We start from the raw sequence: 17,995 nt of genomic DNA on the forward strand, positions 1-17,995 counted from the left end.
CGGCGCTCCGGCTCCGCTGCGGGCGCCCGTCCGGGGGCCTCCGGCGCGAGGCCCTCTTCCTGGGCAAGATGGCGGCGCCCAGGCGTCCGTGAGCGCCGCGCCGAGGAGCCCCGCGAGGCCCCGAGCCCTGCACCCCGGCGGCCGCGCGTTTCCCGGGAGCGCGGGTGAGTGCGCGCGGGGCGCGGCGGGCGGCCAGCTCTGCGTGCGCCCGCGGACCTCTGTGGTCTGGTGGAGAGGCGGCACCGGGCGGCCCGGCCTGCAGCCGGGGGGCTTGGGGGGTTAGGGACTCTGTTGGGGCCGTGTCCGCTCTCCAGGCAAGAAGCGGAGCAGGTCTCCTCCTGAAGCTCTTCCCAGCCAGGTCCTCTCCTTTCTCTGAAGAGGCCAACTTTCCCGATTCCCCTTATTACCCGGGTGGATGCGGTTTGCTCTGTTCCTGGAACGTAGAGCCCGGCGCGGGGAAGCCTCCGCTGATTCTACTCAGTGTTTGCAAAGCGCTCGTCTCCGTTTTTGGAATCTGTGTAGCCAGCGTTGGGGACAGCCAGAGTTCTCTCCTCCAACGTGGTGCGAGGGGTAACTTACAAGAGAGAGACAAGTCTCCGTTCACATCTCTCTTTCTCCCACCACGCTGTTCATGACTGTTGTTTCCTTTATCTCATTTTGAAGGCACTGTGAGTCAATTTCAAAGTTTCTCCTATTTTCAGGAACTTTAAGAACAGACACTTTAGGGTACTTATAACCTAGGGTCCTTGCATATCTATATATACTTGTTCTATTTGTTATGCTACCTGTTATAATGGCATTTTTCAAACGGCAAGGAAGAGAAACCACTTTTATTCAAATCCTCTTACGCTTCCCATTTGATTTTTGTTATGCCTCATATGTCTCTGAGTCGCAAAGCTTTTTACAGAGTAGCCAAGCTCCTGTTTCTCCCTCAGGGTGATCAGTCATTGCGCATGCCTTGCTTTGGGTTAATTGAAAGCAGTTCTGATATTTTGAGTGCATCCTTTCAGTTCAGTTGCTCAGTCGCGTCCGACTCTTCCCGACCCCATGGACTGCAGCGCACCAGGCTTCCCTGTCCATCGCCAACTCCCAGAGCCTGCTCAAACTCCTTTGGCATCACTCAAATGATTCAAGAGGGATTCGTACATTATTATAGAAGAAGATCCAGAGCTGTTTTTCCTTACTGTGATAACACAGTTGAGTGCTGATGGTATAAATTAGGAGCGTAGCACCTGGGAAAACCACGTTAGTGCAAGGTACAGATAGAGAAAGCTATCAAAGTTAGAAGAAAAAACATGAACGTTATTGGGGCTTGTTTAAAAACAGTGGGGATTGCATTATCTTAATGTATTTTGCTTTCATGTAGAAAATGAAGTTGGAATAATTGTTACGATATGCAGTTATTTGTCTCATAATCATTACCATATACAATTAACATATCTAACTGACTTTAACTGTTTTTAAAGAAAACTTTCCAAATAAAGTCTTTGGAAAGTCAAAGAAAACTTTCCAAATAAATATATAAAGTTTAGTTTGTTTGGGTAGTCTAGTCTCCTATTAGTACAAGGAGTTAACTGAATTTAGGGAAGTGAGAACTTCCCAGTTTCACAAAAAATACTTTTATAATTTTACTTTAAATAATTTGCCAGTATGTTGAATATCATTGGTTTAAAAGACTAATAAAATCCAAGAGAGTGGCTGTAGGTACTTTTTAGTTACACCAAGCTTTTTTTTTTTTTTTTAAATTTGCCAGAAAGGTATTGGGTCAGAAGCAAAAAAGGTGCAATGAAACTTGCTGAAGTTAAGGACCACCAACTCCCAGATGCTTTAAATGTTTGTTCTTGAAGTCTCATGATTTCCCAAATAACCTGTCCAGGATGTAAAGGGTGCTGGCAGTACCGAAGCTAATTTGTTTTTCTGTAATGGCAGATTATCCGAAATCCCATGTTTAGAAGTGAATGTGTTTAAGATTTGAATGATGTTTTTGGACTTGAAAAAATTACATCTGTATATTTTGCAGTTTATTCATAACTTGGAAGAGCACTGGTGTTTTCCCTGTGCGTAGCATTATTAAAATTTATTTTCAATAAAATCCCAATTCACACTGTCAGTTTTCACCCTCCCTTTAAGGCTTGCCCTTGTGCCCGGCCCACTGTGGATTGCCCCACAGAATAAACTAAGGAAGCTGAGCAGAGTGGGTAACTTGTGTGGTATCTTACACCTTGCTCTGTTTGTACTAGAAGCCTAACTCTTTAAGAAGACTTTCTCTAAAGTTACACTTCATGTGTAATTAACTTCAAGTAAGCAGCCATTGATTTTTGACCCATTTTCAACAGTGATAGTAGATCCCTAAGTGGATACAGTAATGACCATAACCCTGGAAGGTCGAAGGTTAGCCAGACTCTGCCCCAGGTGTGTGACCTGTGACCTGATCTCCTTTCCCTGCTTACCTCCTCTCTTCAGTCCAAAGCAGAAGGGAGATGAGCTGTACTCTCCCTACCTCCAGGGACAGTGCCGAGACCAGGAACGTCTTCTCATGAGTTTGTGCCATAAGCTGAACGGTTGTGAAACTCTGCACCTCACGTTGCACTCTAACCCGCGGACTTTTAATTGTAATCACTCACCTGGTGTCTGGACTCACTGACGCTCAGGTTCTTTGTGTATCAGCGCAAAAGGAATTCAGGGAGAGGCAAAGTGACAGGCAAGCAGTAGATTTATTAATACAGGTTTCTCGTGAGAGATGCAAGGGGCAGGGCGAGGGGGCTCCCCCCTGAAGGTTGAGTGGGCTGCATTGTTATAATCCAGGGACAGTCGGGGAGGGGAGAAGACCACATGTTGAGTTCCTCCTTCACATCGGGCTGGAGCGTTTCTGACTCCATGAGGTCATAGCAGTTATTCAAATCAGCAGAAGGGTGGTAACAATTTTCCTTTCACTTAATGACCTGGGGCATACCACACGCTCTGTGGTTAAGCAAGCCTGCTTTGTTCTCGATGTTAGGATAGGCTTTCTTGCACTGTCATTAGCTTAGGGTGGTCTCCCGAAGTCCTCTTGGTCTCTCTCTCCATAACCCCCTGCTGGGACTTCTGCAGCTCTCTGTATAGCCATCCGGTTCCACCCCTGTCAGCAGTAGCCCCCCATCCATTCTCCATCGCCCCCCAGCTCCAATAATATGCTGAGATCCTCACCCCCACGTGCTATGTTAGGAGGTGGGGCCTTGGGGAGGTGCTTAGGTCATGAGAGCCGAGCCCCCAGGATGAGATGCCTGTCCTTATACAAGGGACCCCAGGGAGCACCCCCGCCCCGCCCGCTGTGTGAGGACACAGTCTGTGATCCAGGAAGTGTGCTCTTACCTGGCTCCAAATCTGCGGGCAGCCCGGTCTTGGGCTTCCCAGCCTGCAGAGCTAAGCGGTGAATGTAGCTCATCAGCCCCCAGGCCCGCGGTGTCTGAGCTGAGATGCTCTGTTCTGGTTTTCTGGAGAAATGGTGTGCAGGGGTTTGTGGTCGCTGAGAGTGAACCAGGTCTGACGGGTGCACAGGTTTTTCGTTTGCTTCATTTTTTTGTGTTACATTCACATAATATTCTAATGTCAGAAGCTTATGCTTTCTGCAAAAGGAAAATGAAGTTGTTTTTTTTTTTTTTTTTTACCAAGCTTTATCCAAAATGTTAATGGTATACTTTGAAAGAAACCTAATTTTAACTACTGACATATGTTTGGGTAGAAATGTCCCTTCCGGTGGGTGTTAGGGCATGTGTGGGCAAACAGTACCTTCCTTAACACTATCTCCGTAACCGTTCCACCTCACTGGGGTTTTCTGTTTACTTAGTTCTGTTATTGGCCTTTTCTTCATTAAGACAGAGAAATCAAAACCTGCCGTGATAAGCATGGTGTCCACATTTGACTCTTAATTTGGTGCGAGCGTGCAGCCTCCCCCGCCGCCCCCGCCCAGTCTCAGCGTGGCAGCTCCTCCCAGCAGTGGAGGTTCTGGTCTGTCCCCAGCATGACGGGTGGGAAGGGGCTTCCTGGTGGGTGGCTCTGGCTGGACCAGAGGAGGCCAGGTGCTGCTCTCCAGATGCCGCGGGCGCCCCAGAGGGCTCTCTGTAGAGGCCCCGGGCGAGTGTCCTGCAGGCCCTGGGAGCCCCTGTGACGATGCTGGGACCGTGAGAGGCACGGCTGCTTGGTTGCGAAGGAAGAGAAGGAAGCGAATCCGAGAGAATGATGCGGTATGTGATCGGACCACTGAGTATGGGCAGAGATGTTCAAAGGCCTAGAGGGTGTGTGCAGCCCCCCGGCAGTGTGCTGTCTGGGGGGCAGTGACCTGGCGGAGGTGCCTGCCGCCTGGGAAAGGTCACCCACCCAGTGAGGGTCATCCTGGCAGCTGGGTCTTGCAGCTCGACATCAGGTTGAGGGGTCGGCCCCCGGCGGGAATGCTGACACTCCGCCACACGGAAGCTGCTCAGCCTGAGATGGATGTGTCGCCAGTGCGCATGTGGACACAGCCTGTTACCGCACAGGGTCGTCAGGAGCCTCACTTAGCCCCTTCCCTCTGCTAAGAAGTAACAAAGTTCATTGCTCCTCCTGTGCCTGCCCACTCAGTAGTCTGTCCTTCCAGAAATGAAATGGCAGAAAGGCAGGTGATTTATAGGAAGACGAACAGCTGAGGATTATACGTGGACTGCTGTCTAACTCCACCCCCCGAATAGATTTGGGTGTCAGTTCACTGCTTTGCTTGGTGTTTCAGGTCTGATGAGACAGCTGCAGAAGGCACAAAAATCAGTTTCTGGAATGTGCAGACCCCCTCCCAGCTGAGCACATGGGTTCTTCAGCCCCTCTGTTTGGAAACCGTCCTCTTAAATGTCTTATCTTTCTAATCTTGGCTTAAAGGTGACTTCTTCAGCCAGCCCTCCCCGGCTGCTCACCACAACTAAAAATCGTGTCTCCATTTGTATCTTGGGGTTTCTCTTTATCTCCTACTTAAATTGTTAGTTTTACTCACTGCCATGCTGGACAGCTGGCCCCAGGCCTGTCACATAGGTGGAGCTGAGCACAAGTGTGCAGGGTGAGAGGACGGAAGCTGCCGTGGGTGCTTCAGGAAGCGGCCCTTGGTGCCCAGCGCAGCTCTTGCCCCGGAGACGCTCAGGGAAGACGGGAGCGTTTCTGTCTGCCTTGTCTGCTGTGGCAGCCGCCACCCACGGGTGACCCTTGAGCACTGGAGGCGTGACTCGTGTAACTAAGGCGCTGAAGTTTTCCTTTCATATTACATTAAAGTGTTGGTCGAAGGTGTGTCCGGCCCTCTGTGACCCCATGGACCGTAGTCCGCCAGCCTCCTCTGTCCGTGGGATTTCCCAGGTGAGAATTCTGGAGTGCGTTGCCATTTCCTTCTCCAGGGGGTCGTCCCAGCCCAGGGATTAAACCCGGCTCTCCTGCACTGCAGGGGGCTTCTTTACTGTCTGAGCCACCGGGGCAGCCCTGGTGTTTACGGAGCCTGATGTCGTTTAGCTGCTGCTATATTGGACACCACAGTCTAGAGGATGTGATTTTATTAGCTTCTAACCTTGAAGAACATAACCACTGACTACAAACCCATCGAGAAGAGGGAATCTCCGCGGCCTCTGAAGAGGCCTGCTCGTGGCAGGCCGCTCGTTTCACGGTGCACGGCAGCTGTGTTTCATGGTCTGCTTGAGAAGCAGAAGATCCTATGTCCTCAGTGGCCTTCCATGATTTGGGATTATCGTTGCACTTTCCATCCATTCTTTATTTGTTTTTAATTTTTAATATTTTAATTGCATTTTATCAATAGTCCGGAGCCCTTCCGGGCTTTAGTTTGTGGGAGGATCCTTCAGGAACAAGGGCTGAGTTCTCTGCATTCCAGCCTTCTGTGGCTAACCACCGTCAGCTGGTACTTTCACAAGAACTGCTTTCTGACTACGTGGCATGCACCTGACCTTGAAGGCCAAAAGCTTTTTAAGTGAAGAGTGGGGTTAAAAAGAAGGAGAATCAGTGGGTTACATTTTATATGTTAGTATTTTCCAGGTGACTGTAGGGTTAGAAAAAGAATTATCAAGATAAATTTTAATAATTACTGTATTGGAGCCATAAGATCTACTCTCTGACATATTATTTGTCTGAATTACGCTTTTCTCTGTATTGTCTATATCAATGCTTTGTCTGTATTGTTTTAGGTCTTGATATGAGAAATAAAAAGAATTAGTAGTTGCATCTTTTACTTATTAAAAATAAAATATTTAAAATTCATGTTTCATGGTGGATTTTTAAAAATTGTGTTTATATATTGACATAATAAGGTTTAGCATCCTGGCCATTTTAACATGTGCAGCGCAGTGGTGTTACTGCATTTACTTACCATCACTGCCATCCTGTGGCTGGAACTTTTCCATCTTCCCAGACCCCGATGAACCCTGACTGCCTGCTCTCCTTTCCCTCTGGCCCCTGGGGACAACTGTTTTACTTTTTATTTCTATGAATTTGATGAGTTTTAAAATTCTTTTCCATAACTTATTGTCCAAACTGATATGTAATACTAGTATCTACGTGTCTCCAGGAATCACCTCGTTTAAGATGACCTTGGCCTTCCTAATGCGTAATTGCCTTACCTTGGGAAATGGCAGACACTTCTCATTAAGGACCCGAAATTATCCGCTTTGGTCCCTGCTCCCAGCCATCAGTAACCTTAACATGCTCACCTCGAGAAAGATCATCTCGCTCATTTAAGAAAACAGTAACTCTAGAAAATGACTTTTTAGTGACAGTTGGTAAGATGGACTTCCTTGTATATGTGGTCATGTGCTTAGGATTCCAAACTTTTTACCAGTCTCCACTGAGAAAGGCAAAAAGAACCAAAAACAGTCAGTATTTTTAATGCCTCCCACCTTAGTATATAGAGCTTCCCCGGTGGCTCAGATGGTAAAGCGTCTGCCTACAGTGCGGGAGACCCGGGTTCAATCCCTGGGTCGGGAAGATCCCCTGGAGGAGGGAATGACAACCCACTCCAGTATTCTGGCCTGGAGAGTCCCATGGACAGAGGAGCCTTTGTGTCCATGGGATCCACAGAGAGTTGGACACGACTCACGCACCTTAGTATAACATCACTGTGGCCACTGGACACATCTGAATTGACGGGGTCAGGATGGGGTTTAGTCCCCTCGTGAGCACCAGGAATATGGGAGGTTTGGAGGGAAGTGTGTCCCTCACCAGATACTTTTTAGTCGCTCGGTCTGACTCTTTGTGACCCTACAGACCATAACCTACCAGGCTCCTCTGTCCATGGGATCCTCCAGCGAGAGTACTGGAGTGGGTTGCCATCTCCTTCTCCAAGGGGTCTCCTGACCCGGGGACTGAACCCACGTCTCACGTCTCCTGCCCTGGCAGGCGGGTTCTTTACCACCAGCCCCATCTGGAGTGCCCAGATCTGGACACGGTGCATAACGTGAATGAAAGGAGGAGACTGTTCTGAGCGGAAGGCACCAAAGCCTGTTTAAGTGCCCTGGGGAGATGCTGAGGGTTGTGTTGCTTGTGAAAGTGGGCAGGAGGGCTGGATGGCGGCGACCTTGTAGAGACAGTTCCGAGGCCCCTGCTGATTGACTGAGGGGGCGGGGGAGGCCGGGAGTGGCCCCAGTCCGCGGGTTGTGATGCACGTCGTGTGCAATCAAGATCGTTTCGTGAGTGTGCTTGTTCGTGTGTCATGTACCTGTGCAAGAAGTGAATCTTTAATTTCCTGCAGGTGGGATTGTTGAATTGAATGTGTGCCTTCTAAATGTCAATATGTTGTCAGACTTTCTTCTATAGATGTTTCACCGTTCATGCCCATTTCTTAGACCCTTGTAATATGGTATCAACATGCTCTTCCCCAATCTGTAGATTTTCAAAAATCTAATTGTCATTTTAATTTACATTTCCTTGAGTTTGAACATTGTTTTATAATTTTCAGAGGTATTTCTGATTCCTTTCAGGGGCACTTTGTGTCACTCTCTGATTGCCGTTTCTCTCTTTGGAAGTTGGACTTTTTGGCCTTCTTATAGGGTTTCTCACATCACAATCCCAGAGTTTTGGTGGATATACTGGGATCTTATTAAGGCAGTTTGTCTTCATGAAGAGGGAGTGTTTTGTTTCGGCAGGTGCCTTCAGAGCATCTGGGGGCTGGTCATTTGGCTCTTCTCCTCTGAGCCCAGCATCAGTGAGTGGGCTGGGCCTCCCAGCCTGATTCTGTGCCTGGCAGCCGCCCCTCGACCCCTGTGGCCTCGGTATCCTGTTCCCTCAGCACTTACTCTTTGTGTGCCTTTCATTTGGGATAGCGTTTGCATACCATTTTAAGTGCATGTCTTACTCATCACAGAAACAGCTTCTCGAAGATGGAGAACTCTGTAGTGATTCAGCTACCTGTCCCCTCATTTAGCCCTCTGCAGTTTAGCTGTGGTGTTTCACACGCGACCAGTGTTTGCAGTTGCCTCCTTGAAGCGCTGCTCCCCTGTCTTAGCCTCGGTGATGCTCAGAGCTGAGCTCTCCTCCCTCCACGGGTGGGCTCTCCACGCCTCCCCCCCCTACCCCCGCCCCGGGCCACCGCCCTTGACCTGCTCCTTCACCTTGTGACTTCGTCACCGATGTGAACATCACTGACTGTGTACATCTGTTTGTCCCACCAGCCCTTCCAATAGCGGGTCTAAAATGATCGCATTCTTCACCCCAAGCCCGCTTCTCCACTTGCCGTGCCCGCTTCCGTTTGTGGTCACCCCTTGGGTTTCCTTGGTGGTCCTGCCTGTGTCACAGGTGTGCCCCTGCTGCATGCCACCCTGGGGAGCCCGGTGGCGTGGTGGGAGGGTGGGGACAAGGAGGGCAGGGGGCAGACGTGGCCGCCCGTGCAGCTCAGGCTGTGTGCTCGGAGGGGAGGGGGCGTCTGGAAGGATTACTACTTGGTCACTACGTCTCTGCAGAAAGAAAAGTTATTTAAAAGCAAAAATGAGCTGTTGAATTTTGTAATGAAGAGACCGGATTTCACCGCGTAAAGACTTGGATGATTTATAAGTCTTTAAACCCCAGTGGAGGAAAAGTTATCACTTAATACTATCTTAGACATGCACTCTTACTGCAAGAATCTTGGTAGAAGACGAATTAGAAACTTCAGGTGCTGCCTTTGCCTCTGCCGGAGGGTTGGGGCAAATTATCTTCCTGTCATGGGCGATTTGGAGCTTGAGGACAACAGCAGTGTTAGAACAGAAACTTTCAGAGCCAGCTTCGGCCACAGCGGAGCGACCGCCAAGGCCGAAGGTCAAGAGTGTGATGGATTGGGTGATTAGGGTTCCTTTAAAACCAATTACAGGTGCCAGGTTTGCCACTGGTGGAAAGTGCCGCAAGGAATGAATCTCATCAGCATATAAAACTTCTTGGATCATCAAACAAGGGTTTAATGTTTAAAATATAAGTTCACACACAGACACGACCTGCATAGGAATCCTTGTTCGGGCTATTTTGCAGTGTTGTGTCTAGCCTGGCTTTTCTGTTAAATAATATACAGTCACTCGATTGGGCATGTTTTAAAATTTTTAATTTAGTGGCTAGTATGCTAAATGTTGCTGTTTCCCAGGTGGTGCAGTGGTAAGGAACCCACCTGCCAAAGCAGGAGATGTAAGAGATGTGGGTTTGATCCCTGGGTCTGGAAGAGCCCCTGGAGGGGGAAATGGCTACCCACCGCAATATTCTTGCCCGGGGAATCCCATGGACAGAGGAGCCTGGAGGGCTACAGGCCATGGGGTTGCAAAGACTCGGACACGACCGAGAGTCTAAGCGCTAATGCACATCAAGAGGTTCCTGTCGCTGAGCCCCAACCCTAAATGTTAAATGTGTTTGTCAGCTCAGTTTATCCACTGTCTGGATTTGTCTTTATATATGGGGTCTTCTAGGTGAGTGGATTTGTGGTCAGGCATTTGTGTTTGGGATCCCTGGCTTGGCAGAGGGGCAGGGGAAGCAAGGACTGGTGTTTCAGAAGGGAGGAGGAGACGGAGAGCAGAGAAGGGGGTGTGTGTGTGAAGTTAAATTTCTCAGGAGTGTCTCACATGTCAGACACCAAGAAGGAAAGCAGGTGAGAAGATACCAAAAAAGAACTAAGAGTTAAGTAGTAATGATGACAACAAGGATTGTTAGAAATGAACATTGCTTCAGTGTAACCATCCTGGTGTTTTTATTCTGGCCTTTTGGGGGAGGATGTTCAGTCTTAGGTACTCAGAGACGTTAAAGTTGCCTATTAAGTGGGATACACAGGGGCTAGTTAGGACTCTTCTTGACCCTATGGACTGCAGCCTACCAGGCTCTTCTGCTATGGGATTTTCCCTGGTAGGCTGCAGTCCATGGGGTATCGAAGAGTCAGACATGACTGAGTGACTTCACTTTCACTTTTGACTTTCATGCATTGGAGAAGGAAACGGCAACCCACTCCAGTGTTCTTGCCTGGAGAATCCCAGGGACGGGGGAGCCTGGTGGGCTGCTGTCTATGGGGTCGCACAGAGTCAGACACAACTGAAGCGACTTAGCAGCAGCAGCAGCAGCAGCAGCAGTAGCAGTTAGGTCTCTACCTTTGTATATGCTTGAAAGTTTTCATAATGAAGTGACTTTTAAATGACTAAGCAAAGTAAAATACTCTTGATTATGATTAAAGGAGAAAGAATTTTTATGAATATCAGGGTGACTTTTGTTCTCTTCTTCACTATCAGACCTGTGTGATAGCATTAGCCTGTGAACCTATTTTTGAGGCAAAATTATTCACAAACAATTTAGGAAATAGACAAAACCATTTTTTTTAAAAAATGTGGTCTCTCAGCTCTATGTGTGAAGACTGCAGAAATCAGGTGGTTTCTTCATCTTCATCCGATGGCAGTGGGTTTGTCCCAATACCCAGGCATCTGCCCTGGACGGCAGCCCAGGGCTGGAGCTGTCTCATCACAGAAGGTGTGCACCTCTTGGGGCTGGGGAGTCAGAGTCTAGTCACTGAGCATCTGTTTCTGCAGAATCCGAAGCGGGGCCTGAAGGGGGTGCTCCAGAGACAGGAAAGGAAGAGATAAGCCTGTATTTGGAGGAGGAAACGGCAGCACACTCCAGTGTTCTTGCCTGGAGAATCCCAGGGACAGAGGAGCCTGGTGGGCTGCTGTCTATGGAGTCGCACAGAGTTGGACACGACTGAAGCGAGTGCCCGGCGCTGTAAACGCTCCATGGATGGCCAGTCCTCACAGCAGATCTATCAGTTAGCGGCTAGTCTATCTTGTTTATTTTCTTTTTAAAATTATGATAAAATTTATAAGACAAAAATGACCATCTTAAACATTTTTAAATGTACAATTCAGTGGCACTAAGTACATTCACATTTTGGGTAAACCTTCACCACCATCCAACTCAGAACTTTGTCATTTCCCCAAACTGAATCTCTCAGTTCAGTTCAATTCAGTTGCTCAGTCATGTCTGACTCTTTGCGACCCCATGGTCTGCAGAACTCCAGGCTTCCCTGTCCATCACCAACTCCGAAGCTTGCTCAAACGCATGTCTATCGAGTTGGTGATGCCATCCAGCCATCTTATCCTCTGTCACCCCCTTCTGCCCTCAATCTTTCCCAGCATTAGGGTCCTCTTCAGTGAGTCAGTTCTTCGCATCAGGTGGCCAAAATATTGGAGTTTTAGCTTCAGCATCAGTCCTTCCAATGAATATTCAGGACTGATTTCCTTTACGATTGACTGGTTGGATCTCCTTGCAGTCCAAGGGACTCTCAAGAGTCTTCTCCAACACCACAGTTCAAAAGCATCAATTCTTTGGTGCTCAGTTTTCTTTATAGTCCGACTCTCACATCCATACATGACCACTGGAAAAACCATAGCCTTGACGAGACGGACCTTTGCTGGCAAAGTAATGTCTCTGCTTTTTAATATGCTGTCCAGGTTGGTCATAACTTTTCTTCCAAGGAGCAAGCGTCTTTCAATCTCATGGCTGCAGCCGCCACCTGCAGTCGTTTTGGAGCCAAGAAAATAGTCTGTCACTGTTGCCTTTGTTTCCCCATCTATTTGCCATGAAGTGATGGGACCGGATGCCATGATCTTAGTGTTTTGAATGTTGAGTTTTAAGCCAGCTTTTTCCCTCTCTTCTTTCATTTTCATCAAAAGGCTCTTTAGTTCCTCTTCACTTTCTGCCATAAGGGTGGTGTCATCTGCATATCTGAGGTTATTGATATTTCTCCTGGCAATCTTGATTCCAGCTTGTGCTTTCATCCAGTCTGGCATTTTGAATGATGTACTCTGCATATAAGTTAAATAATGGTGAGAGTATACAGCCTTGACATACTCCTTTTCCAATTTGGAACCAGTCCATTGTTCCATGTCTGGTTCTAACTGTTGCTTCTTGACTTGCATACAGATTGCTCAGGAGGCAAGTCAGGTAGTCTGGTATTCCCATCCCTTTAAGAATTTTCCACAGTTTGTTGTGATCCACACAGTCAAAGGTTTTAGTGTAATCAATGCAGCAGAAGTAGACGTTTTTCTGGAATTCTCTTGCCTTTTCTATGATTCAGCAGATGTTGGTGATTTGATCTTTGGTTCCTCTGCCTTTTCTAAAACCAGCTTGAGCATCTCGATGTCCTCAGTTCACGTACTGTTGAAGCCTTGCTTGAAGAATTTTGAGCATCACTTTGCTAGCATGTGAGATTAGTATAATTGTGTGGTAGTTTGAACACTGTTTGGCATTGCCTTTCTTTGGGATTGGAACGAAGACTGACGTTTTCCAGTCCTGTGGCCACTGCTGAGTTTTCCAGATTTGCTGGCATATTACATGCAGTACTAACCTCCGTCCTCACCGAACTCCTAACTCCCCAACCCTCCTCCGCAGCCCGTAGCAACCGCCATTCTCTCTGTTTCTGTGCGTCCTCATATACATGAAATCAAACAGTGTCTTGCCTTTTCATAACTGGCTTATTTCTTGTGGCATGGTTATCTTCAAGGTTCACCACGTCAGAGCGCATCAGAGTTCCCTCCCTTTTCAGGGTGAGTGACACTTCACCGGGGGGTGTGCACCGTGTTCTGTCCATGGCTGCGCTGGCGGGCACTTGGGCCGCTGCCCCGTTTTGGCTGTTGTGAACATACTGCTGTGACCACAGGTGTCCAAATATCTGTCCCTCTGTCTGCTCACAGCTCTTTGGGGCATGGTCCCAGACGTGGAATTGCTGGACCCTATGGTAATTCTGTGTTTGGTATTTTAGGGATCACCAGACTGTTTGCCGCAGCAGCTGCACTGCTTTCTGTTCCCATCAGCTGTGCGCCAGGCTTCTGGTTTCTCCAGATCAGAGGTGGGTCCATTTCTTTTTCCGGGTCACGGGGGTGGGGGTGGGGGCGTGGGGAGGTTACGTGTGCTCACACCGCTCACGTGCAGACCCAAATCTGAGCCTGCTGGTCTGCGTCTAGAACCTCTGACGCAGACACGGGAGGAGGTGCAGAGGCTCGGAGATGCTGTTCAGGGCATTGTGCATGGGTTGAAACCCAGGCTGTCTGTTGTCACAGCTCATGTTGTTAAACATCTTAGATTCAATCTATGTTTTTTTTTCCCTGTCTTTCTAAATTTATGCTGTAGAATGTTCTCTTATTTAAACTATCTTTCAGGATGTATGCGGTATGTTTGATTTTATTTAAATTCTTGGGTCAAATTTTGCCTGTAAATGCTTTGAATAAATGCAAATTGATCCTGCCAAAGTTTTGTATATATTTCTGCTCTACCTACCCCTGCCAGAAGTTTGCTTTCCAATAAAACTAAATAAAACTATCTAAGCTGAATTTAAGTGGGGGGAGGGGGACTTGGAATGGATCAGTGGTAAACAGTGAGGACTTAAAAAAAAAAAACTCAGATAAAGCGAATTTTCCATCTTTATCAATACAGGAGCAGCAGCTTAGAAATGTATCCGTTTCTTTGATCCTTGTGTGTGATTTGCTAAGAGCCTCCGCATCGTCCCTCACAGACTAGGTCATGCAGGGCCTGGGGGCGTCCTGAAACAAGCTCGTTCCCTGGGGGATGCTGGCTCAGCGGGGGCCGAGGGTCAGCTCCCGATGAGGCCTGGGCGCACAGCCCCCCATGGTGCTGCTGGGGAGGTGCCCCCTGCAAACGCCGACCGAGGGATTCTGTACCCCGCTCTTCCGGGCAGGCCCTCTGGGTGGGTGACCTCTCCTGTGCTGCGTTTGAACAGTGTATGTGTTGGGGGGAGCTGTGTGTGCGTGGCCCCGAGCCCCTCCCAGGCCGGGGGTGAGTGGCTGGTCCACCATCATAGCTGGTGGAGGTGTAGACAGAGGGCCCTCAGTCACACTCAAGCCGACTCTGCTCTGGATGGTGTCTGCAGAATCATCCCGAGTCTGGCAGCTCCCAGCCGTGGCCTGCACCACAGTGACCTCCAGTGATCCTCCGGTCCCTGGCCTGGCGTGCGCGCTGGTCATGGGGGTCTTTAAAGAGCGTCGCAGATGGTTCCAGCTGGTGTGGCCCAGGTACGGAGCTCTTGCTGTCATTCCTCTTGAGCACCTACTCTTTGGGCTCTAATTAAGATTTTTCTCATCCCCAAAGCTACAGAACTGTCTTCCCCAGCGTCCTTGTTAGCAGGGCTCCCTCTCACCTGCGGGACTCCCTTCTGTGTTGGAAGGTGGTGTTCACTCCTCACGGAATCCGTCTCTCTGTTGTGCCAGTGGCCGTAGGCGCTCGTCTAGCTCCCTCTGCGGAGCCTGGCGTTCGGGAAAGCAGAGGGAGGGCAGGGCTGTGCTGGCCCAGATTTCTCTGCCGGCTCTGGGTCACTGCATCCGAGGGCGGTTTCACCCTCCAGGCTGAAGGCTCTAGTGGGCTTCCTAGGCGTCCATGTGGCCGCACCTGCGGTGTCTCTTTCTCTGCCCCAGCAGAGGTGACACGTGGTTTCTCCCCCTCCCACTGTTATGATGATGCGTTTCTGGGCGCAGTCATTTTTCTTTGCTCCAGATGTGAAAATCTGAGCTTGCTTCCTTTCTATAAATGATCGAAGAGCCCCGTGTGACCCCCTATAAATCCGGTAAACAGATAACTAGACTGGCAGCGCATGCGGCGTGCCTGGGGGAGTCCTCGGCCTCGTGGTGCTCGTAATGCAGGGGATTGACTGGGCTTAGCAGTTGGGCGCCGCTCGTATTTCCCTCGTCGCTGACAGGTGCTCGGCGGGGGGAGGGACGCGCTGCGCAGCCCCCGCCCCCGGGACACCAAGCGCCCTGCCCCCTTCCCCGCGGAAGGCGGCAGCAAGCTTGCTGATGTGCGCTTGTCCGCTTGTCCTCACGATCAAGGCCTGCGTTCGTTTTTAAAAAGATTATCTTTGAACGATGGAAGCATCAGAGATGGATCACAGAAATAGAAACAGCCAATAGAAATAGAACAGGAGAAAACACCCCCTTTGCTGTCCTAAAGCAATGTCATCGTCTTTTTCTCCCGTGACTTTTACATGGTTGTACCTGCTGTTTCACATCTTCATTCCCTGCTCTGCAGTCTTCATCATTACCATTTTAATGGTTGCCTAATATTCTGTTTTGATTCTGTACCATCAAGTTCTTGACTCTGTAGTTGACAAGTACCTTGCTCCCAACTCCTGGTGGCTCTTAATAACACCACCAGGTACATCTTTGTGCATGTAGCTATTTCCATACTTTCAATTAGTTTCTTATGAGAGAGTCCCGAGTGGTATTATTAGGTCAGGGAATAGGAACAGTTTTATGGCTTCTAAAACGTACTGCCAGATTGCTTTCCAGAGGAGTGGAGCCAATTTACAATGCCATCACAGAGTCGTTTGCTTCCCAGATGGCCAGGCAGGATTAGGAGTGCAGCCTCTCAGGGCAGGAGAGGAGGGTGTGGGTAGGTGTGTGTGCACACTTGTGCGCGTGTGTGCATGTGCTGTCTGTGTGTAAACCTTTCTGGTTTGTACGTGCACTGATTTAAGCCTCAGTGCCGTTATGCATTGTTCTTAGTAGGAATGTGCTCGGTATCCAGTTCCCATATAAGTTTTGTAGTTCAAAGTTTAATGCAGAGCGTGGTAGACATGGAGCTGGACTTCCCCGGTGGCTCAGCAGCAAAGAATCTGCCTGCGATGCAGGAGTCGCAGGCGATTCAGGTTCGATTCCTGGGTCAGAAAGATCCCCTGGAGGAGGGCATGGCAACTCACTCCAGTATTCTTGTCTGGAGGATTCCTTGGACAGAAGAGCCTGCTGGGCTACAGTCCATGGGGTCACAAAGAGCAGGACACGACTGAAGCAACTTAGCATATGTGCACACACAGACATGGAGTTAAGCAAGTATATATACAGTTTCTATTTCCCTGGAATTTGAAATTTTAAAAAAGTTGGCAAAGGCGACTTGGCAAGCGCATTTAGCCGCTGTGATGAGGTTCTGATCAGCCTCCTGCTCTTCAGGAATGCCTGCCGGTTTGGGGGTGCAGGTGGACTCTGAGGAGCTCGGGAAGCAGGAGGGAGAGCCCTGGCAGTGCCCGAGCACGTGGTTGGGAGCAAGGCTGGCCCGGCTGCAGGGTGCACTGCCGAACGGTCTTAAGGGCGCTCCAGTGGAGGGCTGAACTGAGGACTTGAGGGTCCCTCGAGGCTTTGTGGGAAAGGTACTATGATTGATTAGCAGTTTGTTCTAGGTCTTTGTCATTGCAATTTTCTTCAATTCTTTATATTTCCCATTGGATCATAAGCATTTAATGCCTTTAACTAGAGACTGGACCTTTTAAAGTTGGTTGTCTTTCTGTCCCTTCCCTGAGGGGTTGTGTATTATGCGTGCAGGCGATGGCTTTGTGGCTTTTGATTGAACGGTGAATGAATGAGTGAACGGATGTGTGAGGGGCGTTAGTACTCCATCTCCATGGTTCTGGGAGGGGTTCTGAAGCCCAGCAGGCAGGCGGCGGGCCCTGCGTGTAGCACCTGCAGTGAGTGCTCTCTGGGGTATGGGAACTTGATTTTGAGCTGAGAAATTTAGTAGAGGCAACACTGGAAAAGACGGTCGAGGCGTGTGTGCAGGCCTCCAGGGCTCCTGACAGGGCCTCCTCGTCAGACGGATGGGGACGCTGAGCCGGAAGGCCGCGTGTCCTCCCCGGGGCACTCTGTCAGACGGCAGCAGGGCGCGCAGAGCTGCCTCTCCGGCCCCCAGCCCAGCGCCCTTCCCTGTTGTCTCAGGGGGACTTGGGGTGCTTGTTTGGCCACACCCACCCCCGCCATGCCCTCACCTGATGTGTTTGGGGTGCTCTTCGCTGTGCACCCACATTTCCCCTCCCTTGTGGCTCTGCAGATCTGTGTGCGAAGCTTGTGACCTTGACGCAGCAGTCAGACTGGGCTCCAGAGTGGTACAGGCCGAGAGATTTGGCCTGAGAGCCAAGAGAGAGCGCGGGATCAAAACTCAGTTCGGGAGCAAGTTAGAGCTTCGTGGTGTCTGAGTCTGAACGTGAGCTCCTTTTCCTTTTCAAGGGAGACTGGCCCGCGTCAGCTGCGGTGCGTGATTCGCGGGTGCATCTGCCACAGCTGCGATCCTTGCAAAAGTCTCATCACAGTCTGCACGCGCGGAGCAGAGACTGAAGGGAGCAGTGACCCCGGGCCTGAGAGCAGAAGCTCTGCTCCCCCTCCAGCCCCCGCTCCCCGTCACTGACTTGCTGAGGCTCAGGCTTTACTGGGAGGAAGCCCCCGAGGTGTCAGATGAGACACCACGTGCTCCCGCAGCAGCCCCGCGGGGGCCGCCTGGGGGCTTGAATGGTGCACCTAGGGGCTTGGCCTCGGGGGCCGCAGGCCCCCTGAGAGGGGCGACGTTTGCCTGGCGAGCTCGGAGTGGTCCTGCTCCTGGTACTTGGGTTTGGGATTGGTGGGTGTTTACATTTCAGGAGAGCTTCTCCTCGGTTCCTATAACTTTGGCGCCCTGGGTGTGACTGCTGAGCTCTGTGGTGCTGGTTCAGTGTGTCCACGCCTTTCTCCCCGGGAGAGCACGG

The 17,995-nt window shown here is 49.9% G+C and overlaps 1 protein-coding gene across 2 annotated transcripts in view; it reads left to right on the forward strand.

The window, feature by feature from the left end:
• Positions 1–46: 46 nt before the first annotated feature.
• Positions 47–17,995, forward strand: part of FARS2 (phenylalanyl-tRNA synthetase 2, mitochondrial) — a 312,032-nt gene continuing 294,083 nt past the window's right edge. Inside the window, exons 1-2 of one of the 2 annotated variants that reach the window (XM_040249389.1) lie at positions 47–164; positions 13,244–13,330. The gene's annotated coding sequence lies outside the window, so the exon portion shown is untranslated. The remainder of the gene's footprint in view (positions 165–13,243; positions 13,331–17,995) is intronic. The other variant, XM_040249390.1, reaches the window with a different exon arrangement.

This window comes from Oryx dammah, unplaced genomic scaffold (genome assembly GCF_014754425.2).
Source record: "Oryx dammah isolate SB20612 unplaced genomic scaffold, SCBI_Odam_1.1 HiC_scaffold_11, whole genome shotgun sequence".
Classification (NCBI taxonomy): domain Eukaryota; kingdom Metazoa; phylum Chordata; class Mammalia; order Artiodactyla; family Bovidae; genus Oryx; species Oryx dammah.